Source organism: Phocoena phocoena, chromosome X (assembly GCF_963924675.1).
Source record: "Phocoena phocoena chromosome X, mPhoPho1.1, whole genome shotgun sequence".
Taxonomy (NCBI): domain Eukaryota; kingdom Metazoa; phylum Chordata; class Mammalia; order Artiodactyla; family Phocoenidae; genus Phocoena; species Phocoena phocoena.
Window position 1 is genome coordinate 21,924,607 of NC_089240.1, and position 25,633 is coordinate 21,950,239.

The window sequence follows — 25,633 nt, forward strand, 5'->3', positions numbered from 1 at the left end:
CCCACGATGAGGAGATAAATCGAAACTGACCCTGAATTGCAAAGGTAAACTGAAATCACAACTCAAAACTGCAAAAGCTCTTCAGAAATGAATGACTTGAATAATTAAGGATTAATAGAGTATATTGAAAATAAGGATAAAGCGCTCAAATATTTAAATGCATTCTGAGGAGTTAAGGGGCGATTTTGAACCTTTCGTATATACTATGATTTTAATTTAATTTTGCCAACTTCTGTTATTTTTCTCTGTGTAGTGGTATGCTTTCTATATTTTCTCCTTCCTCCCTTTTTGGCTTTTTGTTGGATTCATTGAATTTGTTTATTTCTTTTCATCTCCTATTTTCAAATTTTAATTTTCCATTCTATTCTAATTTTCTAATATTCTAATTTTTATTATTCTGTGAATTACTCTTAAATTTTCAAATATTTAACTTATAATTTTCCAGTAAATCTGTAATTAAAACTCTACAGCAAACAAAACAAAAAACTCATCATGGTTTCATTACTGTCCACTCTTTCCCCTTATCATTTCAAATTCTAATGCGGCTTCTATTTAGAATTTTAGTTCCAGATTTTCATAAGCATGATATTTTGCAATAAATACTTAGATTTAACGAGTTCCTGATTTTTTGTTTTGCTTTGTTTACCATTACTTCTTGTACCCCACTCCTTACTTCTAATTTTATTTTCTTTTTTTGTTGGAACACATCTTTTACTCACTCTTTCAGAACGTGTTCTTTAATGGTTAAGGTTTTGAGTTCCTGAATGTATGAAAATGTTTTTCTTTCTCCCACTCTTTAATTACATATACAATTGTATGTTCAAACTTTTTCTCTTTTTATCTCTTCTAATTTTAAGCTCTCTTCACAGATATTTTTATTTCAGATACTTCTGATTAGAAGCTTGATGTCTATTTTTTACCTATTATAAGTAATCTCGCTTTTCCCTGTATCTTTTGTCTGACATTACACTCTACTGTACCAGACGTACATCCTGCTTTGCAGTATAGTTTTTGGTTGTTTCAATCCAGAATATAGTGAATATTTTCAGCTTGGAGAAATTTCTAAGCATTATATTTTCTCTCTCAATTCTTTCTTTGTTGCCTTTTTGGAAGTCCCATTAGATGGATGTTGAAGTGTCTGGATTCATTCTGCATTCTACTCAGCAGTTTTTCCATACTTTTTAGTACATTGTTGCTTGCTCTATATTTTTGGATACTCGCAGTCTAATTTTCTAGAGTTTAAATTCAATATTTAATAATGTAAAATCCTTAATTCTGCATATATATACATATATGTATTCATTGCATATTACTGCATATTCTTGTTTCAACATAACTGCATATGGGTGGAGACTCTTGATTAGCTCTGGACAATATATTGGGCTACATTTCTAGGCCTGTGCTCTTAAGCTTTTCTTACCATTCTGCATGTTCTTTCTCTTTGTTTATCAGCCAGCCAAATGCACAGCCATTAGATGGTTGGAAACTGGATTCATGAGTCACCATGTGGAGGAGAACCTCCTGACCAGGACTCTGCATGAGAGAGAAATAAACATTGATTGGGTAAGTTCCTGAGATTTGGGGGTTATATCCTGAAGCAGCTGGTGTTCTTTAAATAATGCAGATATTATACAATACTATCTAGTATAATGCTGACATTTGATAGTATTAGATAAAATTAAAAATCTAACATAGTCTTATTTGCATCTCATTTCTTCTCATCCCATGGTTTCAGACTTCACTGTCTTGTCAAGAATGGTGCAAAGGCACTTATCTGTGCCTTTCCTATAATTATTGTATCATTTGGCACCCAACACAATTCACTACTCATTGTTAAGTTTTCAGTAGCTACTTTAAAAATAAAGTAAGTTTATTCTGTATCTTAGAAAGAGATTCCTAGGCTTATGTAAAATCAGTATTTCAAAAAATTTTCCTCCATTTGGAATTTGAGTTTTTGCCATATTGTACACTTTTCATACTTTTTAAAAGTATTTAAATCTTTAAAAAATTAACTCTCACCTCTTAAATTGTCCGTAGTGTGGAATTTCAATGTCCCATAAGATAGTGAGTTAAAGGTGACAAAACATTTAAACATACTTATTGTTGACCCAAACTATACTTACTGTAATTTACATTTAATGTGCTTCAAAATATAAGTAGAGCAAAATTCATAACGTAAAATATACTAAGTACAGTGGTGGATACCATGAAAATGATGATGAACAATATAATGATAATGGATGATGATAATAATACCTGTATTAGATGGGATAGATTTAAGTATGCTAGGATAACACGGTAACTGCTAAATCTCAGTGACAATACAACAACGTTTTACTTTTTCACTCAAAGTACACGTCCAAAATAGGGCAAGGAGGCACCCAGTGCCACACAGTCACTAAGAGACCCAGGCTTGGAAAGAGGCACCAACTTGTCACACCATCTCAACATGGTCTTCCAGGGTTGCCACAGCAGAGGAGGCTGGGCAGGGCCTTTCCACACTTTCTCTCACTAAGTAACTTATGTCACTTCAGTTTACACTTCATTAGCTGGAGCTATTCCTACAGCCACACCTACTTCAAGACAGCTGGGAAGTCAGCCTCCCATGAGTCAAAGAAGGAGAGGAGAACCAGTTATGGGTGAGTACTAATAATATGTCCAGAATAGCTAACACTTACTGAGTATACAGCATGTACATTACATTTAACTTTCAAGACTTTACAAGTATATTGTATCTACTTTTAATATTGCCATTTTACAGATGAAGACCCAAGATGGTGTCCCATCTTGCTTGGTTCCCATGAACACAGTCCATTTGCTGTGTCCCTCTATCACTTATAAGGACTTTCTGAACCCTAAAGATGTTAAATGACTCACCTGTAGTTTGAGTTAGTAAGTGGAAGATCCAGAACTTAAAACCATGTTTATATTAATGCAAGGATCATGTTCTTATTCCACCTCCCAACAATAAATAGTTTTTATGTTGATATTTTCCCAACTGATGGATTGCCAGATTATCAGGAACATTTAAGGGAGATCGAAGTGACCAAACTAACTCCCATTTATACCTCTTTCCAGCCCCCATGGTTGGGTTAGGGACCAGAGCCCTGAGGTTTAAGCTACCCTTCTGCTGTCTATGAGACTAATCTTTATGTTAGGACATAGTGGGTCAAGACAATACACACCACCAACAGGGTCAGTCCTGTGCAAACTCTGCTGTTCTAAGAAGTACTCTTTTGTTTTGTTCATGTGTCCAAACGTTCTGCTTCTATTGTAAGTCTTAACAGTGTGGGCTTCCCTGGCCGTCTAACCGGGGCTTAATTCCAGGTTCCAACACTTGTTAGCTATATGACTTTGGAAATATTATGTTATCGTCCCAGATTCTGTATTTTTCAGTTGTAAAATGAAAGCAATAATGATAGTAATTATTATTGTTAAAACTGACATTTTTTGGGTACTTACTATATTGCCACCACTGTGCTAAGTGCCCTAGCTTGAATTATCTTATTTAATCCCCTCATCATTTCCCTGAAGTAGGTACTATTATTCTGCATATATGACACATGAGAAATTATATAATTTGCCCACAATTAAATAGCTAATAACCAGAGTCAAACCTAGAATTTACTAACTCTAGAACCACAGTCATTACTTCTAGAAAGTATTTATTTTTATTAACATTAAAATTATGTATATGTTCACTTATTTCCTCCCATGTCCCCCAGTAACTTGATTTTTTTGGCTCAAATTTTTTTGTTGTTTAAATTTTTACTAGTTCAACTATACCCAGGTTGCAAACATAAGACCCAAGATGGTGTCCCATCTTGCTTGGTTCCCATGAACACAGTCCATTTGCTGTGTCCCTCTATCACTTATAAGGACTTTCTGGCTCTTTCTCCACTGGACCGAATGTCCAGGTATCTCCTGCCTTGAACATCTCCATTCCCAATCCTTTTTTTTTTTTTTTTTTTAATTGAAGTATAGTTGAACTACAATGTTGTGTTACTGCTATAAAGCAAAGTGATTCAGTTATATACATATATACATTTACATACATTCTTTTTCATATTCTTTTCCATTATGATTTATCACAAGATATTGAACATAGTTCCCTGTGCTATACAGTAGGACCTTGTTGTTTATCCATTCTATATATACCACTTTGCATCTGCTAATCCCAAACTCCCAATCCAACCCTCCCCCATCCACCTCCCCCTTGGCAACCACAAGTATGTTCTCTATGTCCCTGATTCTATTTTTCATAAATAGGTTCATTTGTGTCATATTTTAGATTCTACCTATAAGTGATATCATATGCTATTCGTCTTTCTCTTTCTGACTTATTTCACTTAGTATGATAATCTCTATTTGCATCCATGTTGCTGCAAATGGCATTATTTCATTCTTTTTTTATGGCCGAGTAATATTCCATTGTATATATGTACCACATCTTCTATATCCATTCATCTGTCGATGGACATTTAGGTTGTTTCCATGTCTTGGCTATTGTGAATAGTGCTTCTGTGAACGTTGGGGTGCATGTAGCTTTTTGAATTATAGTTTTGTCTGGATATATGCCCAGGAGTGGGAATGCTGGATCATACTGTAATTCTATTTTTAGTTTTCTGAGGAACCTCCATACTGTTTTCCACAGTGGCTGTAGAAACTTACATTCCCACCGTGGAGGAGGGTTCTCTTTTCTCCACATCCTCCCCAGCATTTGTTATTTGTAGACTTTTTAATGATGGCCATTCTGACTGGTGTGAGGTGGTATCTCATTGTAGTTTTGACTTGTATTTCTCTAATAATTAGTGATGTTGAGCATCTTTTCATGTGCCTAGTGGCCATCTGTATTTCTTCTTTGGAGAAATGTCTGTTCAGGTCTTCTGCCCATTTTTTGATTGGGTTGTTTGTTTTTTTGTTGTTGAGTTGTATGAGCTCTCTGTACATTTTGGAAATTAAGCCCTTGTTGGTCGCACTGTTGGCAAATATTTTCTCCCAGTCTGTAGGTTGCCTTTTCATTTTGTTTATGGTTGCCTTTGCTGTGCAAAAGCTGGTAAATTTAGTTAGGTCCCATTTGTTTATTTTCACTTTTATTTCCATTGCCTTGGGAGACTGACCTAAGAAAACATTGGTATGATTTATGTCAGAGAATGTTTTGCCTATGTTCTCTTCTAGGAGTTTTATGGTGTCATGTCTTACGTTTAAGTCTTTAAGCCAGTTTGAGTTTATTTTTGTGTATGCTGAGAAGGTGTGTTCTAACTTCATTGATTAACATGCAGCTGTCCAATTTTCTCAACACCACTTGCAGAAGAGACTGTCTTTTCCCCATTGTATATTCTTGCCTCCTTTGTCAAAGATTAATTGACCATAGGTGTGTGGGTTTATTTCTGGGCTCTCTATTCTGTTCCATTGATCTGTATGTCTGTTTTTGTGCCAATACCACACTGTTTTGATTACTGTAGCTTTGTAGTATTGTCTGAAGTCTGGGATGGTTATGCTTCCTGCTTTGTTCTTCAGGATTGCTTTGGCAATTCTGGGCCTTTCATGGTTCCTTATGAATTTTTAGGATTATTCTAGCTCTGTGCAAAAGGTCATGGGTAATTTGACAGGGTCCATTCCCAATCTTTACTTGGCTGATTATTATGCACTCCATTGTCTTTCAGTGGTCTTTTCTGTTTTAAACATATGCATCCAAATAAACATTTACTAAATTCCAACTAAGAAAGATACTCATGGATCAGACATATATCCTGCTGTCAGTGAGCTTACACACTAATGCAGGAGATAGGATGCATGTAGAAATAACTATAGTGCAAGTAGGAAGTAAATTATGCCTTAAGAGAGACATAAACATTTGTGTGAGTGTTCAGAGAAAGAATTGAGTCAGCTGACATCTTTGAATGCCTAAGATATACCAGATACTGTCACATGTCTTATTTCAATTCCTCATAACCCTGTGAAGAAAGCATTGTCACACCTATTTTTCCAACTAAGGAAATTGAGGCACACAATTATGAGGTAATTTGCCCTAGAACATTGCGCAGCTTGGCCACAGTGCTCAGCTCGTCTGAATAGACCCCTTTTGTTCAGTGGACATGTCTAATCTCCGTACCCTAGTCTTCTTCCATCCCGCCATTTGGTTAAGGCTCTTCTGGACTTCCCAAGGAATTCAGTCTCTACACCTTTACACCTCTTTTCTTACCTTCCTCTGTTGATTTCTGATTGGAAAAGGAGAGGGAAAAAGCAGTGGGGAGGAGGGGATAAGCAAGTAATTTAAAGATATGCATCCCTAAACTTTATGAAATCCTATTAATATTGTGATCCCATTAATACTGAGTATTCCCCAGGGCCAGCCCAACGTATAACTGGTAAGTAGGGGAAGTTTACCTGGAGTGGCTCTGCTACCTGATTTTGCACCTTCTCCCCACTGAAAGTGTATTATAATGTTTGATTTGTCACTGCCTGTTTTCCAGGGCTCCCATGCTAGCCTGGCATGAGGAAAACTTCTTAAATGGGTTTGGCCTCCTGCCCACGCATACCATGAGTATGCGATTACCTCCCACAAGCCTTCACACAGGCTTATTTGGCATTGACTCTGGGGGCCTGAATAGGAAAGGTAGGTGCCTTATAGGTTCAGAAACATCCTTTCTGAGCTTTAAGTACTGATGATCTTCTCTTTACCTTATTTGCTTCCCTTGCTCTAATTTCTAGCTTTCTGGTACCTGCTTTCCCTGAATCTTAGACACATTTTGTTCTTCCCTTTTAACTACTACACATCTCCAAGTTCCTGATCTTTTCCTTGGACTTTGGATGCCTAAACTGTTCCATCTTCCTTTGGAATATGCCTGTAGGGGCCATTGGTCTTAAGATGTTCAGTTGGTGTCAACTTAGTTTTTTGACAGACCAGTCTTTAGGGAAATTGGAGCTTCCTATAAGTAATTATTCTGGGTTGTGGGTGTTGAAGATAGTTCTTATTGTTCTTGAGAGTCCTGTGTGGGAGCGGTGAATAAATTAGAAGTATTTTAAATATACAGGCATATGTACGAATCTGGGAAACAATAGGGCATGGTAGTTAAGTAGGTGAACTTCGTTGTCCCTCTGCCTGGGATCAGATCTTGGCCCCAACATTTGATAGTGCGTGGTCTTAGGAAAGTTACTTAATCTCGCTATACCTTATTTTATTTATTAAACAAGAATTTCAACCATAATAATAATATAATTTATCTTATAGCCTTTCTTCCTTTTTGGGGGGTGAGAGGTAAATGAGATTATACATACAAACCACTTGGGTTAGATAATGGTATATGTAAGCACTCAATAAATTTTAGGTATAAAGGAAAATATACTTTTCTTAAAAATATTGTACAATTAGGTTTCAGTGGGAATTATTTCTAAAACTCTGAGATGTCAATTTTACTTTAAAGTAAGAGTGACATGTACAGGTAACTTCAGGAGAAAGAGACAGGGGATCTTATCTTAGACACTGAGACCCTTCTAAGGGTACTCTGGAGGAATTAACCATTTGCACAATACAGTTGACCCTTGAACAATGTATAATCCATGTATAATTTATAGTCGGCCTTCCACATTGGGGTTCCTCAGCATCCACGATTCGACCAACTATGGACCGTGTAATACTGTAGTATTTACTATTGAAATATATTCACGTATAAGTGGACCCCAGGCAGTTCAAACCCGCATTGTTCAAGGGTCAGCTGTACAATAATTTATCTGAAAGCACAAAGATGCTTCATATATCTGCAGTTTAGTCTAAAATTAAAAAGTAAGACAGTATCTTCAATTTTCTTGTGATATTTCAAAATGTTGAGAAAATTTCAAAATAGAGAAAAACAGGAATAGAGAGGAATAAGAGAACCAAGTGAGGTTCAACAAAGATCTGTTGTTTACTCAAGATTTAAGTAGTGTGAGAAAACGGAACTGCTTTTTCTGTAAGCAAGAAACCAGGATGAGGATGATGAGGTCATTGCAAATTTAAAGTGGTAGGAATACTTTAAAATACTTGTCTATCAGAAAAGAAAGTGGCTTTTTTTTGGGGGGGGGGGGTTAAGGATTTCATTGTTGAAATGGATATATTTCTTTCTATGAAGAGGTAGTGCCAAATATTTGGATTTAAATACTTTTTTAAAAAAACTTTTAAAATGAGCTCAGACTGACAGAATTAAAGATGATGAATTTAAGTTTATTTTTTCTGGTGATGTGTGTCTTCTAGAATTTGAATCAGAAGTGCTTTCATTCAAGATGCTTGTATGATAAATACCCGTAAAACTGTAAAACTTTGCTATAGCTGTCAGAGATCACAGTTGAGTGCAATTCAAATTATGAGATCATTGAAAGCACTTTAAAATGTAGTGAACTCATTTCTTGAGCTGTTGGCTATCTACTGGTGAAGATAGTAATAGCCTCCCAATCTTACGGTGTATGCTTCTTAGCTCAGTTACTATGATGTGGTCAGAAACATTGCCTGTACTTTGGTGATGAGGTTTTTTGAAACGTGAATTAACATTCTCACTCAACACATGGTAGAATTTCACTCCTGACTGTCACTTTTAATAATTGTTCTGCCTTTATTAATTCCACATAGCACAGAAAAAGTCTGCATGAGTCATATCAGATTGCTAAATGTGGTATCTGACCTGTGGTAAGAAATAGGTTAGAGTCAGGTCCCTTAAGTTCTTACTTTGTATATCTTTTTAAATGGTGAGCTTTTAAGTGATTTGTTTGGCACTACATTGCTTTTTTTCCCCATTTTTCAATATGGAAAATGTATTTACAAATTAATAAGGATATATGACCTAGCAATTCCATTCCTAGTTGTATACTTACATAGTCACCAAAAGGTACGTGTTGGAATGTTCCTAGCATCACTACTTGTAATAGCCCCAAACATCACCACTTGTAATAGCCCCAAACCCAAACTACTCACATTTCCAAAAAAGACGAATATACAATACATTATGAATGTGTATACTCTCTGTTCCTCTCTATGGAATACTATATAGCAATGAAAATGAACAATCTATAACTACATGTAGCCATGTAGCTGAATCTCACATGAATAATATTGGAAGAAGCTAGTAACCAAAGAGCCCATGATGCGTGAATCTATTACATAAAGTACAACATCAGGGTAAAGCTTATCCATTCTGTTAGAGGAAGGATAGTAGTTACCCATGGAGGTGGGGTGACTAGCAGGGGGAATAAGGAGCTTCTGGGATGTATGTAATACTCTGTTTCTTAATCTGAGTGTTGGTTATATAGTTGTATACTTGGTGAAGATTTATCTGGGTGCAAACTTATGAAATATGTCCTTTTATATATTATAATATACTTCAGTAACAAATTTTAATAAGGAGAAAGTCTCTTGATCACCAGCTTAAGAGTTTTTGATGTCCTAAAACATGAAGAACTTCCTGTTCGGAGGAAAACAAGACGAATTTTAGACCTGAGATCTAGAACAGACTTTGACAGTGCCTTACACATTACATGTAGTTGCTGAATAAAGTGTTGATGGACCGATGTGCTTTATTCTGTTGCTGTGATTGTTTTAAAGCATAATGTTAACACTTTGCTGTAAATATTCCCTTTAAAACTAGGTATGCCAAGTCATACTTTATAAACTCCTTAAAGGTTTTCCCTTGGAGTATTGAGTGGTGCCTAATGTATCATTCTTTAAAACATGGAAGGCTGATAATGCCTGTTAAAATGCGTATGTTCAATTTCAGAGGACATTGCTAGCTCCCTGCTTTATCTTTATTAGTACTTTCTATTTGGCTTCAGTCCTCCTTTTAAATGGTATTCACTGAATTTACCAAGGACAGTAATTTGTTTATCATTATGATGATGCATTGCCCTAACAGATTGGTAGCTTGATATTGTTGTGGGTTTTTTTTTTTTAATCACGAGCAAGGTATCTTTTACAGTGAATGAATAATTTATTTCATTTAGGAAAATATTTATTTTAGCAAATATATAGTCATTGTTTATATTAGGATGGAGAGAGATTTACTTTAAATGCTGCAGAAGATTTTTTTTTAAACAAATGTCTCAGTTTTTGAGTGCGTCCTGGGTGTAAAAATAATATACATACAGAAAATTTTTTAAAATTTAAAGTTTCTATAAAAATAAAGCACTCAATCACTAGAATACAATTTGATTGTCAGCTTTCAATTTAAGGATTAGTTTAAGGGTTTTTTGAAATTTAGCAGACTCTGTAGGCGTATCCTTGGATACGATTATATCAAAGTCTCATAATTGTGAAATGCTTTTGTTTTGGCACTCTTTGTGGCTAACTAGTCTGTATTTTATATGGAAATATTTTATGCCTCATTAAAGCCTAACTATATATAAAGGTTAATTGAGATATATATATATGTATATATATATATTTTTTTCTCATATGGACCAAGTAAATGTTTTCACTGAATGTTTTCAACCCTTACTTAAGCATTGCATAGAAATTAAAAAAAAATTTTCTGTCATCTTTTATGTTCAAATCTAATTTATGTATTTTGTTCAAATGTAATTTACATGTGTTACCTTTTTGAATATCTTCTATTTCCTTGACTCGGGGGGGCTCAATTTTTCCCCCTCTTTTCATAGAACTCTAACTCCATTTTCCTCACAACGATCTCTCCGATAAGGGTTGACAGGCCTTCAAATGCAGCCCCAGTGAAAAGTCTTGAGCTTGTTCTGTTTTATGAGAATGTCTTCTGTACTGATCCCAGGAGGCTCAGGAAGTCTTTGTTGAGGGAAGCTCTGGAAGGATGAGCTAGTTGCACTTTAAAGACATGAAGCACCAGCATCTGAAAAATACACCAGGGAAAGCAGAATAAATGAGGGTTGTGAAGAAATAAAAGTTACAGAGGTTGAGGCTTGGGCTACTGAGGTTTTTAAATGCAAACCTAGAGGTATTGGATCTCAGAGGATTTTGGAGATGTTGCAGAAAGGAATGAAGAATAATGAATTTGAAACAGCTCATGACTGATTACTGTTCCTTGAAAGCACATTCTAAGTTTATAAGGATATATAAAAGAAAGGTGGCTTTGAATTATGTAAAAATTAGATTTTAAAAAGCAAAAGCCCTACTATTTTTAGTAATACAAAATAAGTTAATCAGGTTTGATAGAGAAGCTGGAGTGTTTTTCAATACATCACAGATCGGAAACAATGGAAAAATGTTAGATAGCCTTACATAGTCTTCATCACAGTCTTCTAATATATAGTGTCCAAACATCATGCAATTTTCAGAGAGTAGAGAATATCTAAATTAAATATAGACTAGCTCCTCATGTTACATTTTATAATGACGAGTAGTTAAAATGCGTAGGCATTTTGAAACATCACTTTAGAATTTAACCTGCTCTAACCTGCCTTCCATCTTGTCATGAGAAGACTCACTCAATTCTTAGTCTTCTCTTCCCACAACCATGTGGGACTTCTGGTTACAATTTATGATCATTTCTTACAATGATGTGCATCTTCATGTTGTTCTCTATTAATGTACAGGAAATCAAGGCAGTTGCTTTCTCCAGACCCAACACGTTGATCTGTCTCCAAAGAAAACAGCACATTTTCAAGATCTCTCAGTAAGAGTGATTTTTAGTGCTGTAGTCAGATGAAAATTATGGTCATGATGTTTAGTAAAAATCAAGCAATTATAATGATAATACCTACAGTGAAATTTAAATACTTTATATTTGATTTTTAAATTTATTTCTGTTTCTCCTATGCTGTTATTTAAAAATTATACTTTGGTATTTCCAGGGATTCTGATATAGTAGTAACTCATCATTCTGTTAAATAGCCAACCTTTCTCCAAGTATTACAAAGAGTAGACATTCAAAACCAAAAGGGCTAGCATGTACTTGGGCTTTTTAGCATTTTTAATCCTCTGTAATATGACACTTTCAAGTTAATTTTATTTTAATCTAACAGATTTTGACATGCAATAAAATATTTAAGCAATTCCTTTTGTTAAAGTTAGAAAGCACAATACACTGTTCAAGTATAATCTTCATGAAATTTTGCAAATGTGCATATTCTTTTTTTTTCTTTTTCTTTTTTTGCGGTACGTGGGCCTCTCACTGCTGTGGCCTCTCCCGTTGCGGAGCACAGGCTCCGGACGCGCAGGCCCAGCGGCCATGGCTCACGGGCCCAGCCGCTCCGCGGCATGTGGGATCTTCCCGGACCGGGGCATGAACCCGCGCCCCCTGCATCGGCAGGCGGACTCTCAACCACTGCGCCACCAGGGAAGCCCTGTGCATATTCTGAAGCCAACTGAACACCAAATTTTTAAATTATCTTTGCTGCTGGATGAATTTATTAATAGAGTAGGAACTATTTCATATCACACGAAAGTTTTTGGTTAATTGAAAAAGTTGTTAAAATGAGAAATGATTTAAAAAGTACAAACCATAACCTTAAAAAATTTATTTACTTAAATGATAAGAGATATGCATCTACTCACCAACCTTTGAGTTTAATCCCACCACAGGGAGTTTGCCTTTGTTTTTTTTCCCCATAAACTACAACCATGATAGATTGTGTATAATTTCCAGTTTTGTTTATATAAAAATAAAGCAAGATTCTAAGGACACTTGTGAAACAAGCTGAATACAGAATCCTCCTAACAGGATGCTTTACCATGTTTTGACTTCCCCTCCGCAATCTTCTTGCTGTTGTTTACTTACCAGAGCCCTCAGGTAGTTGCTTTTTTTTTTTTTTCAATTGAAGTATAGTTGACATACAATATTATGTTAGTTTCAGGTGCACGACATAGTGATTGGACATTTAAATACATTACAAAATGATCACCATGTTAAGTCTAGTAACCATCTGTCACTGTACAAAGTTATTACAGTATTATTGACTATATTCCTTATACTGTATATTACATCCCCGTGAGTTATTTATTTTATACCTGGAAGTTTGTACTTCTTAATCCCCTTCACCTATTTTTGTCCCCACACCCCTCTGCTCTGGCAACCACCAGTTTGTATCTCTGAGTCTGTTTCTGTTTTTGTTTGTTTTGGTTAGTTGTTTTTTTAGATTCCACATATGATTGAAATCATAAGGTATTTGTCTTTCTCTGTCTGACTTATTTCACTTAGCATAATTGGTGATGGGGAAACTGCACACGTACATGCAAAAGAATGAAACTTGATTACTTTCTTACACCATATACAAAAATAAACTCAAAATGGACTAGAGACTTAAATGTAAGACCTGAAACCATAAAACTCCTAGAAGAAAACATAAGCAGTAAACTCTTTGACATCAGTCTTAGTAATATATATTTCTTTGATCTGTCTCCTCAGGGAAAGGAAACAAAAACAAAAATAAATAAGTGGAGCTACATTAAACTAAAAGGCTTTTTTTGCGCAGGGAAGGAAACCATCAATAAAACAAAAAGGCAACCTACTGAATGGAAGAAGATATTTGCAAATGATATATCTGATAAGGGGTTAATATCCAAAATATTTAAAGAACTCATACAACTCAATATAAAAAAAATCTAATAAAAACATGGGCAGAGGACCTGAATAGTTTTCCGACAAAGACAAACAGATTGGCAATAGGTAGTTGTTTTTTATGTTTTGTCCAGAGATCTTGTAACCAGTGGAGAAATGGGCTGCAGTGGGCTTATACTTCTATAGTGGAACCAGAACCGTGCTGCTGCTTTAATTTTTAACTTTTAATGTGAATTCAAAAATGAAGGATACGGAAGTAGTTCAGATCTTCCATAATCCTTTATCAAGGTCACCAATTATTTATGTATTTTGCCCCTTTCCCTTTATCATTCCCTCTCTCTGTGTGTATATATGTGTATGTATGCATGTATTTTCTGAACTTAAAGTGCTGTCTCCCAGAATTCATGAATATAAAGTAACTATATTTTTCTTTGTAATGCATAAGTAATTTGTGGAGTGATGCACTGAGGCTACAGTAATATCCTCTCTCACATCACATTTCATCCATTAATTTTATTTCTCATTGATGACATTCTAACTACATTATTTGTTTACATCTATTAGTTGGCATTCTACTATGAGGAAGAGCTTTTCCTTCTTCATTTGTTTATTTGCTCATTTATTTAATTTGGAAACACGGATTCTTATTCAATGGGTTATAATCTTTTATTATTATTATTTATTTTGATGCTCAAATTTCCCCAGATTTGACCTGTGTGAGTCCCTTCTAGCTGGCTCTTCTGTGCTTTGATGTGTTCGCGTGATTCTTTGAGCACTTAATTATTTTCTGGCATAGTCTCGGTGCTGGTGTCAGCCATTTTTCTAAGGAGTTATATTCCCTTTCAGTGGAAAACAGAACTCAGAAACCAAGATCTAGGTGCTAGATATGTCATGTTGCTGGAGAGCTCTTGTCTCTTTCAGTGGCCTGAACTAGGAAAGACACACACACACACACACACACACACACACACACACACACACGCACACACACACATATTTATTTACCCGACAACTCTAATTGCTACACTAAAGACTTCATTCTAGTCTTCTCTTTCCATCTTTGTATCTCTCTTCTCAACAGTGAAAAAACTTTTTTACCTGTTATCGTTAATATAATTATTTGTTCACACCTGGGATACAAAATTAGTTTCAGAATTGTTAACCCATGCCCCTACAAAAAGAAAACCTACTAACTAGAGTTCAATATTTGTTTATCGTTCTTCATTGAGGCAGCATTTACACACAGTGAAATGCTCAGTTATGAAGGGTATAGTTTGATAAATTTTGATGAATGTATACAATTCTATAATGATTTCCCTATACAATAAACAGGACATTTCCTTGATCCCAGAAAGTTTCCTCTTGCCCACTTACAGTCAACCCACACCCCTCATTGTCAACCTCTTTTTGAATTCTGTCACCATACATTACTTTTACTTATTCCTTGAACATCATAGAAATTGAATCATTCACAGTACACTCTGTTGTGTCTCTGACTTCTTTGACTTAACATACCCTACTTGAGATTCATTATTGTTATTGTGTATCCCTAGTTCATTGTTTTGTCAGTGTATGCTTCCATTTCATAGATAAGCCATAATTAATTTTTCTTGTTGATGGACATTTGGGTTGTATCTGAATTTTAGCTATCACGGATAAGGTGGTATAGACATTCTTGTTCAAATATTTTGGTCAGTATGTGTTTTCTTTTCTCTTAGATAAGTATCTAGTGGACATCTTGAGTCATAGAGTAGGAGTATGCTTAACTTCATAAGAAAATGCTAAAATATTGTGCAATATGGTGGTACCATTTTATGTGTCACCAGCAATGTGTAAGAAAGAGTTCAGTTGTGCCACATACTTTCCAACACTGGTGCTGTCAGATTTTTGTTTTCGTTATAGCCATTCTAGTGTTTGTGAAATAGTATCACATTAGGTTTTAATTTGAATTTCCCTGAAGAAAAATGATGCTGAGTTCTTTGACCCATGGCTATTTAGAAGTCAATTGATAATTTCCAAATATTTGTAACTTTTCCAGATATATTATTTTCACTGATTTCTAATTTAATTCCATTGTGGTCAGAGCACATACTCCTAAGATTTCAGTCTTTTGAAAGTCTGATGTGTCTTGATCAATGTTCTGTTCTGTGCATACTTGAATGAACATGTATTCTACAGTTTGTGGGTATAATGTTCTACATATTCCACTTGAGTAAGGTTGGTTGATTTTGTTATACAACTATTCCATGTGTTTTTGAATTCTATTGAAGTCTACATTGTCTTACAGTAATATGGCCATACCAAGTATCTTAAGGCCAATGTTTTCATAATATAGCATTTTCCTTGCTTGTATTTATTTTCCCCCTTTGTTGTCTTCACAGGGTGGGTAGCCTATTTTTAAGATTTCATTTTGCTTCCAGTATTGACATTTTAGCTGTATCTAACCTTTAGATATTTAGCTATACAGTATTTCTTTTGCTATTTTAGTGGCTGATCTAGAGATTACAGTATACATCTTTAAGTTATCACAGGCAAATTTCAAATAATATTTTACTACTTCACAAGAAGCATAAGGACCTTACACCTTTGTAACTCCATTTACACCTACTACTGTTTTTGTTGTCTTATATTTTTCTGATATTTCTATGAAACTCACAATTACTTTTTCTATTTTGATTTAAACACTCATGGGTCTATTAAATAAACTGAAGAAAATAAAATATATGGCACTAAAAAGTTATCCTTTACATTTACCCGGATATTAACCTTCTCTGATGCTCTTGATTTCATCCTTAGCATCTGGGTTTTTATGGTATAATTTCCCTTTAAGTTGAAGAAATACTTTAAGCATTTTTTTTTTCTAATTCAGGTCTTTTTTTTTTTTTTTTTTTAAAGAATGCCTTTATTTCAGCTTCATTTTAAATGGTATTTTCACTGGATATAAAACTCTGGGATAAAAGATTTTTTTTCCTTTCAGCAATTTAAGTATGATATCTAACCTTTATTGATGAGAACTTAGTCATCATTCATATCAATTATTCCCCTGTATGTATAATGTTTCGGCTTTTTTTTTCTTTGTATTACCTGCTTTGGGTTTTCTGGGCCTCTTGAGTCTATAAGTGAATATTTTTTTCCCTAGTGTTTTTTTTTTTTTTTTTTAACTTTTATTGGAGTATAGTTGATTTACAATGTTGTGTTAGTTTCAGGTATCCAGCAAAGTGAATCAGTTATACATAGAAATATATCCACTCTCTTACAACATTCTTTTCTAAGATACCAATTACATGTGTCTTAGACCACTTACTACTATTATCCCACAAGTCACTGAGTCTCTTTCGGTTTTTCAGTATATTTTCGTCCTGTTTTCCTGATTAGGTAATTGCTATTGATCTAACTTTAAGTTTACTGAAATCTTTCTTTCCTTTCCGAATCTCTTATTAAGCCCATCCACTGAATTTTTCATTTCAGATATTGTTCTTTTCACTTCCAGACTTTCTATTTGGTCCTTTAAAAAACAAACTTCAGTTTCTCTCCTGACATTTCTCATCAGTATACTCATTATGACCATAGTTTTTCTTTAAGTATTTGAATATATTTCTAATAGCTGATCTTTGCTTGGTAATTCCGTTACCTGGGTCATTTCAGGGTTGATTTCTATTGACTGCTTGTCTTCTTGAACATGAGTCACATTTCACTGTTTCATGTCTAATAAATTTTGATTCTTTAGTAGACATTTTGGGTTATATGTTAGAGACTCTAGATGCTGTTTTCTTTCCCTGAACAGTGCTGATTTTGTTCTAGCAGGCAGTTACCTTTGCTGGACTCAAACTCTGTCTTCTCAGAAATGGGAAGCAGCTGAAATCTCTGTTCAATTAGTTTAGCCTTCCATATGTTGCTCCTGGAGTCTCCTGTGCACATGCATAGTCTGAAGGTCAGCCAAGTATTTGAATGGAATTTCTGTGCAGATTTTGGCGCTCCCTTCTCTTTGGCTTTCTTTTCTGGAAATTCCCTCTTTAATTTCCAGCCACCCAAGTAGCCTAAAACTTTTGTCTTCTGATTCCTCAAACCAGTTGAGACTATTTTGCATTGTGAAGACTGAAAAGTGCCCTCAGGTAAAAAGGTGTTTAATTGTTCACAAAGTGAGATTCCCTTATTTCAAGATCGAAATTACTATCAGTTTCTGCCTCCTGCATACTTGCCTTCTCTATGAGTCTTTAAAAGGGAATATTCACAATGCCAATGAAAAAAAATATCTAAACAGAGGTGGTGAGATTAGTATCTGTTAACATATATGCTAATCAAATGAAGTTTGTGATTAAGTTTCCATGACACTGAAAATGATATTTGAACTTAGAAAATCAAAGTGTGAATTATCTGTGGCAGTCAGTCAGAGGCTATCATTACAGGTGAAATTTTAGGTTAGAAAAAACCAAAATTAATATTCTATTATTCTATTTATATTTAGGGACAGAAATTATTACGCCCATGAAATTACTACCTGCGAATGGATTTACATTTGAACACATTTCAGTTGTACAGAGGTACTATTAAATTAATAACAAAACAGGTAATCTTTATCATTCTTTTGAACTGTTTCTACTGAATATAAATTGTACAAGATAGCTAATAATTATCTGCGTTACTTGCTGTGTCTAAACAAAAGTACAACGAATTACATTTCTCCAGTTGTGTGGTTTACATATAATTCAAACTGATTTGTAAAGTAGCACAAAGCATCCATCAGGAAGAGGGAAAGCTCAGAGATTCATGGCTCTACTATAGGGTTTTAAGAAATATACTTTATTCCTTTAATTGACGTGGATAAAGGGAGAAGCATTCAGATTTATTCATTATTTATTGCATATCTGAGAGGCATTTGAAAACTTACCATCGAATTTAACCTCAGAGCAGCTGCCTTTTATTATCATTTTTTCTAATTAGAGGGGATGCCAAATCATGACTAGTAAAGTTAAACAGAATTGGCAAGATCCCATTTGTGGTTCAAATGTAGATGTATTATTTAGATAATCATTTACCAAACACAGTTATTGGGAGAATTTACCCTTGTAAATACTCTGCATTAGTCAGCAGATGGCATACATTGTACATTAACCATTCCACCCTGTTATCGCACGTACTTCAGAACAGAAAGCATCTGGTTTTCTCAAAAAGACACATTATCCCCTCATTTGTAGTTTAGGGTTAATTTGTGAACTATTTACTGATAATCAGAGAAGGTGATATGTCATCTTCATTTACTTTGTATAGCAGATTCAATCAAGTATAAGATGGGGTAAAAATACATGAGCAGTTCCTTAGCAAGCTTCAGCATCTAGAAAAAACAATCCTGAGCAATTGTTTTCCTGCTTTGGCTAGAGGCCTACACAGGAGGACAAAAGCCTTCTGGATGCAATTTGAGTGCCTTCCATGAATTTCAGGAATATAAAAAACATTTCCTGCTGCGTATGAATAACCACATAAATTCAAAATCCAAGAAACCAGTAAGTCAACAAAAACAGGCAACTAAATTTACTTCCAAGTCATCTATTTAAGTTAACACCGGAATAGCCTAATTGGAAAATCTCTTTATGTATAAAAGCATGCATGTGTTCACAGGCTTCCCTTTGAGTGGTTTCAAAGGAGAATTTGGCTGGTAACGCTCTAACCTAACATAGCCTATAGCATATTTCTTGTCAAACTGATAACCATCTGTCAGCCTGGCCTGATGCCGATCCCCAAGGCATTGGGTCACTCTTTGCAGGGTCTGAGTTGTGTCTGTTAAAATTACCTCCAGGGAGCTAAGTTCTATAATATATAAGAGAGTAAAGACACAGAGAAACAGAGACAGGAACTGCATACGCCTCACCAGTCAAAACGGAGAGAACAGACATTTGCCTCCCTTCACACTAGAGTTTTTTTATACGTTAAACATAGAATGACCCTCTTAGGTTGGGACTGATGCCCTTTTAACGTTGAACTTGCTTAAAGTTCTATTGTCTTGGGGGGAAGCGGAATAACTACGTAATATTAAAGCCCCTTATTCCTAAAGTTAGATATTGATTAAAGAACCATTGAAAAGGAAAACAAAACCAAAAACAAACTTAACATTTTTCTGTAGATTACAGAAATAAATTGAAATATCTTCCCCTGAGGAAATAGCACATATATCTCTATCTCCATCTCTTAGTTCTTGTATCCCTTAACAGTTTAGATCTATGTTTCATTGGAAGGAATATTTCCATTTTCAAAGAAGAGTAAGATGTTTCAAATAAAAAACATTACTTTGGTGCTAAAGGGCTTTGGGGTTTGATTAATTCAGTGTCCGTGTTTAGAGTTGTAGGAGATCAAGGACATTAACGAACATGTTACTTATTCAACTTATTGATATGCTTCAAAAGACTTTAGAGATGTTAAATAATCAGCCAAGAAGAAAAAGCTGCTCGATTTTACTGTGTAGGTAGGAGCCTGGGTATGCACGTGGGAGTTCTGAGTGGGACTAGCTGCTGGCTTCCAAAGACGCTAAAAGTTGCTCAGTGGTGGCTGTTATTGATAGATGACTCTATTTTGCTGTCCATTCCTTCCGTACTGTGCACTGCCAGGAGCATTTTGTTGGGCAGGGTATTCCCCTTTTATCGATTTCTTAAGGAAAACAGAGGAATATATACAGGAAAGGAGGCGATATGTATGGACCAGGCAAAACTGTAGCTGTACTGTGTACCTAAAAGAATTGGGAGAAATCTGTATTGTAAAATGAGCTCTCTGTACTTGAGGGTTTAGCCCTGAGTCTTTGTTTGCTGATTGGCTTGCTTTCCAAGTTTCCTCTGGCCTAAGGCTGCACTGATTCAACAGCTTGAGAAGAAATGATGTCCATATTTTGAAGGAATTTGTCCCATACAGGGGCCTTGAGGTTACTGGCGCCTTCAGGAAAACCTGTTTTCATTGGCAAGTAAACTGACGTGGTTTAAAAAAAAAAAAAAGTCACCAGTTCCTTCTCCTAATGACAGGAAATGGATGGCGCTGTGAGTCTCTTTCATTGTAATGACAAGAGATATAAAAATCAAATTGCCACTCCTGCCTGGTGGCTGTAGGTAGCCTGTAGGTGCCAGATACTCCAGGGTTTGGCATCAGGCCCATGTTACGCTCTGAAGCCAGCTGGCTGGGCACTAGGGAAAACTAAGGAAATTTCAGCTAATTGGAGGTTAAAATATGGCTGTATAAAAGATGCATTAAAAAGCAACGTGTCTTTTCTAACTAAATATAATCATTTGGATTAAGAGAATAAACAAACATCAAACGCGTGAACTCACTCCTCATTTCTCACATTCTCCCCTATCTCATCAGCAAGGCACTAAGCAGCGTGTAATCATATCACTCTGCCACCAAGTCTCCTTCTCAATGAAATCCAGGTGTCTAAATAGAAAGGAATGAGGGCAGATTTTCCCCCTCTTTCAGCAGAAAGCCAAGGAAATGCTTTCAGAAAGATGAAAACTACACTTTTGTGTCATCACAAGTCATCTGTATAACACTTGGTGCACAAATATTGAACCTCTTTGTGTCAGCTGTTTATTGCCTGGGTTAGGACAGGAATACATTTTCTATGTCAATACTTGATTAGGTGAAAAATTCCCTGCAAGTAGAAGCTGAGTTACTTGTGAAGAAATGGGCTGTCCTAAAGACAGAACAGAAGCCCTTGTGAGATGATTAATATTATTTGCTTAAGAAAAATCAGTATTTCATAAGAAAAATGGTATTAACAGACTTGAAGTTTATATTTAATATGCTTTTCAAAAACTTCAAATCTTTTAAATAATCACTTAGACAATAGGCCTGTGACAAATGTGGATCAAGAAATATCCTTATTAATGGATGAAGATACAAGTGTTACAATAAAATTAATTTAATGCTCACCTCCTATGCATGTGCCAGGCATTTTTACATTCTATGAAAATTCTGATACTGTCCCAATCATGCAAGTTATTCCCATTTTGGAGATGATTAACCCGGAAGCAGAATCTGATTCAAATTTAGGAATCCCTAGTTCAACCCCCAGGTACCGTCTTTAATATCAAAACCAGATATCGTTCGTCCACATTTATGTTAGTCTTTAACATGCAACCTTTGCTAGTATCCTAAGTCCAATTTCTGTGCTTTAAAATTTGAGGTCTGTGTGCAGCTTTGATTGAATTCTCCATCTCTATGATCACTGTCATAGCTCAATTTACTGCTAGAGTTGGTAAAATATCTACTAGGACATCTGCTGGAATGTTGCCATTGGAATGTACTAGTATTTTTTCCAACTGCCCAGAAAAATATATTGTTTGCTTTACTATGGGACCTTAAGGCAATGGAGTGAGTTTATTTACACGTAAATAAAATTGCCATACTGCATTCTGCATTTGGTCTTAAGAAGGCTGGCAGGTAACAGCATCTTGACAGTAAGGGAATTAGTATTAATGGGTGACAGTCTTCGAAATACTGAGACTTTCACTGAATTTTTTATTTAAAAACAACAAATGCATACCGTTAAAAATTGATAATTAGGTCATATGAACTCCAAATACCATAGATTCCCGTCAGAGTTTTCACAACTCTGCCTGCCAGGCTGACATCTGTTAAGACAGAGCAAAACCCATATCGGAACCCCTACACTATGAAGGGATCCATCACAGAAGACCTGCGGCATATTAAGAAATGAGTAACGAAAACCTTTAAAGAGCATGGGAAGTTTTGGATCACTGACCTGGAGGAGCAGATATAGTATAGAGGTGTGAAGCTTCCTTTAAGTTAAAGGATCCATAAAGTGTTAGAATTTGCAAAAATGTCTTGATAGTGGCATATCTTCTTCCCTCTTGGATCGGTTGTAAGTTTAAGGTAGACAGAGACAGACTTTTTTAAAGAAAAGTTACCAATGCTGTCTCTACATAAAAAACAAAGGTCAATATGAAATATGCTTTAGCTTGGCATTCAAGTTCACCTATCATTTGCTAACACTATCCTTAGCAGGAAAAGCATAATATACGCACTTACTACTTTTTAGCTCCAGATTTACTTTCTATTCTGCCATATTTATACCATTTATTTTTTCCAAACCTAACAAGTACAGTCTTGCTTCCTTCTCTGCAGTGCTACTGCCATTTGTCTGACATGCCCTACCCACTGTCCCACTCCCTCCTCCTTTCCATCTGTTAAAATGTCCCCAATCTTCAAAAGCCATCTCTTCTAAAGAGCCTTTGTGGATGTCTCCACAAGCTGTGTATGTTCACTTTTTCCTGCTTTGATCTCTCATATGTACAAATTATCTGTATGTCTATATAATGACACATCCTAGTATTTTTGCCTTTGGCATTATGGTTCCTAGATTCTATGATCTTTTTTTTTTTTTCCCGCAAATTAGGGTGATTTTCTTTTTCTTATGTTTCCTGGCACCTTTCCTATTTTTCTATTAAAAAAAAAGTCTCAAAAGTTACATTTGCTGGGTTTGCTAGTTCTTTCTGTGCTCTGGGAATTGTTTATGTATCCTGTGTGACTTGAATTTGTTCTCTTTTGTCACCTCTCATGGACTTCAAATATCTCTGGACCATGTTTGTTTTATTCTTTTTAGCTTGAAGATCATGATCCTTGATAGCAAAGATTCAATCAAAATAAATGTTGAGAGGTTCTGCATTCTCAGATAAAACTGCCTGCTTCCAGACACCATGCTTTTTTGTGGATTCATAGAGTCCTCTTTCTTGCCCCTAATATTATAAGTTGAACAAATTTTGAGCTTTAACTTTCCCAGATAGCTTTTATCCTTTAGTATGTACCTTCTGTTTGTAATCTCCAGCCAGTACAACGCAGTGGCTCTTACCCTGAATTTTCTAGAAGCTGTTTTCTTGTGGTGTGTAGCCCATTTCGGGCTCAGTACATTCCCTTAATTTCCGTCGGAAATTTTCATCTGACCCGTCACTTTCTCCCAGGGTTTTAGCTCTTCTACTTCATCCTCAGTTTTCTAGTGGGTGGAAATGAGCGTGTTTGCATGCCGTCTCTTCAGTTGGCAGAGTAATGGAATTATCAGCACTGAAAGTCACAAATTTATTGTATAATCTGCACTTAACAGAACGTGGCTTCTAGCAGATGACCAGATGCTGCTATGTTGTGTCTCTCTGACAGTTTTAAAATGTGCATTAATGAGAGACTGTCTTTGTTCCCACTTGGAGGTTAAGGGAAATCACAGTAAGTATTAGATTTTAGTCCATTCCTTCTCTTCAGGAATCATCTCCATTCCCCTGTTAGATCTGCTCTCCTCTCCCTTGTCTACTTTCTCTCTATATACTGAATGCTTCCTCTGCTTAAAACATATTCAGAAACTGTCACATCTAGAGCACATGTCCCATAATAAGCAGTGTCCAGCTTCTCTCCTTCCTTTTCAACAGGCTTCCCAATGAGATAGGTTATATTTATCGTCTTGGCAATAAAGGTGGCTTTTGTTCTCACCTTTCTTAGAAAAATGTCCAACAAATCACTTAATCCAGTGACTTTTCTGTTCTTATTGCCCTTAAAGATGTTTCTTTCTCAGATTTCTGTGAGACTACTCATCTTTGTTTTCTTTATATCTATCTGCCAGTGATTTTATTTCCCAGTGTGAGTTTCTCTTCCTCTAAGCTCAATTTTAATTGTACCTAAGGCAAAATCCTATCTTTTAGATACTGCCTAAATCCTTCGTATTCATCCTGTGTATTCTTCCAGGGTAACCTCCCCCTTACACATGGCTTCAGCTCATTTGTAAATGCTGTTGAATTCCTAATGAATCGTCTAACCTAGAATTCATTTCTGAGCTCCAGGTACCTATAGCCCCTGTCTACTTGCTTTGCCTCTTCCAAAGGCTCCACAAATTGCTAAAGACAGAATCTTAGTTTGGTTAGTCACTGCCCTCATGTTCTCCTTTCCCAGTCTTATCTCTTGACTGTCATGCTATCTAGTTTTAGATCTTTGCCTAGATCTGTCTCCCCTCCATCCAAATCCTAATTTCAGTTCTCTTTTGAGGATACTGGTGTTGCCTTTAAGTGGGAGCCTCATGCCTTCTGATGGTGTGGAGGCCGTGGCGGTACATGGAAGAGGAGAGGATGGGAGGATGGAGAGCATACAATATTGATTCGGTGCGGGTAAAAATAATTATTTTCCCACATACTGGATATGACCTCATACTAAATATTTCCCTTCCCTTGTCTCTTGTAACCATGTGATAGATTTAAATAATTTTGGTGAGGTTACAGCCAAAACTGGCAGTTAGCTTTAGTCACTATGTGTCATATATGTGACACGCAATTATTTAATTCTTTCAACAACCATAAACTGGAGATCACTGTTGTAAAGATTAACAAACAAACAAACAAGAACAAAAGAAGAGAAAAGAAACTCAGAGAGGTCAGTTAGCTTTCCTAAAGACAAATAGGATTCAAACCCAGGTATTTGGATTCCACTGTCCACCCTCTTTCCATTTGAGCCCATAGCTTATTTATAGGTTTTGACAAGAAACCTTGTAGGCAACCCTTTTGTTTGTTAATGGATTCAGCTGTTGGCATAATTATGAGAGAGACACACAGTCATTAACCTAAAAATTTAAATAATCTATGTCCTCAGACCAATGTCAATATCTGTAATTATGCTTAGAATCACCTAGTGGTATAACCCATGGAGTAACTTTACTTTGAGCTCTGCGATCAGATAATCTTTAAGGAGATGATGCCCAAGTAAAGCTTTTATTTGGGGATATGTTTGATTTGCTCCGGGAAGGTTAATGATTTTTCCACTATAACTGTACAAGAGTGAGTATTACCTAAGTTTGGCTATAATTAAATGCTGACAGAAATGGAGCTTTGAAATCCCTTGCAGATTATTAAGTATCTCAAACATGATTTGAAATCAGCAGGTTTCCTCACGAGGGATGAGACAATCATTTGGAGAAAAGACAGAAATTAAAACAGCATTTTAAGATGTAGTTTAAAAAAATTCAGAGTAAAAAAACCCACATATTTTGAAAACAGACGCATTAACTTTGTACTAAATGTTTCACTGAAACAAAATAATTAAGCAAATATTACAGTTTGAAGACAAAAGAAGGACGGTTTTCTTTGTTTTATTTTATTTTTTGCGGTACGCGG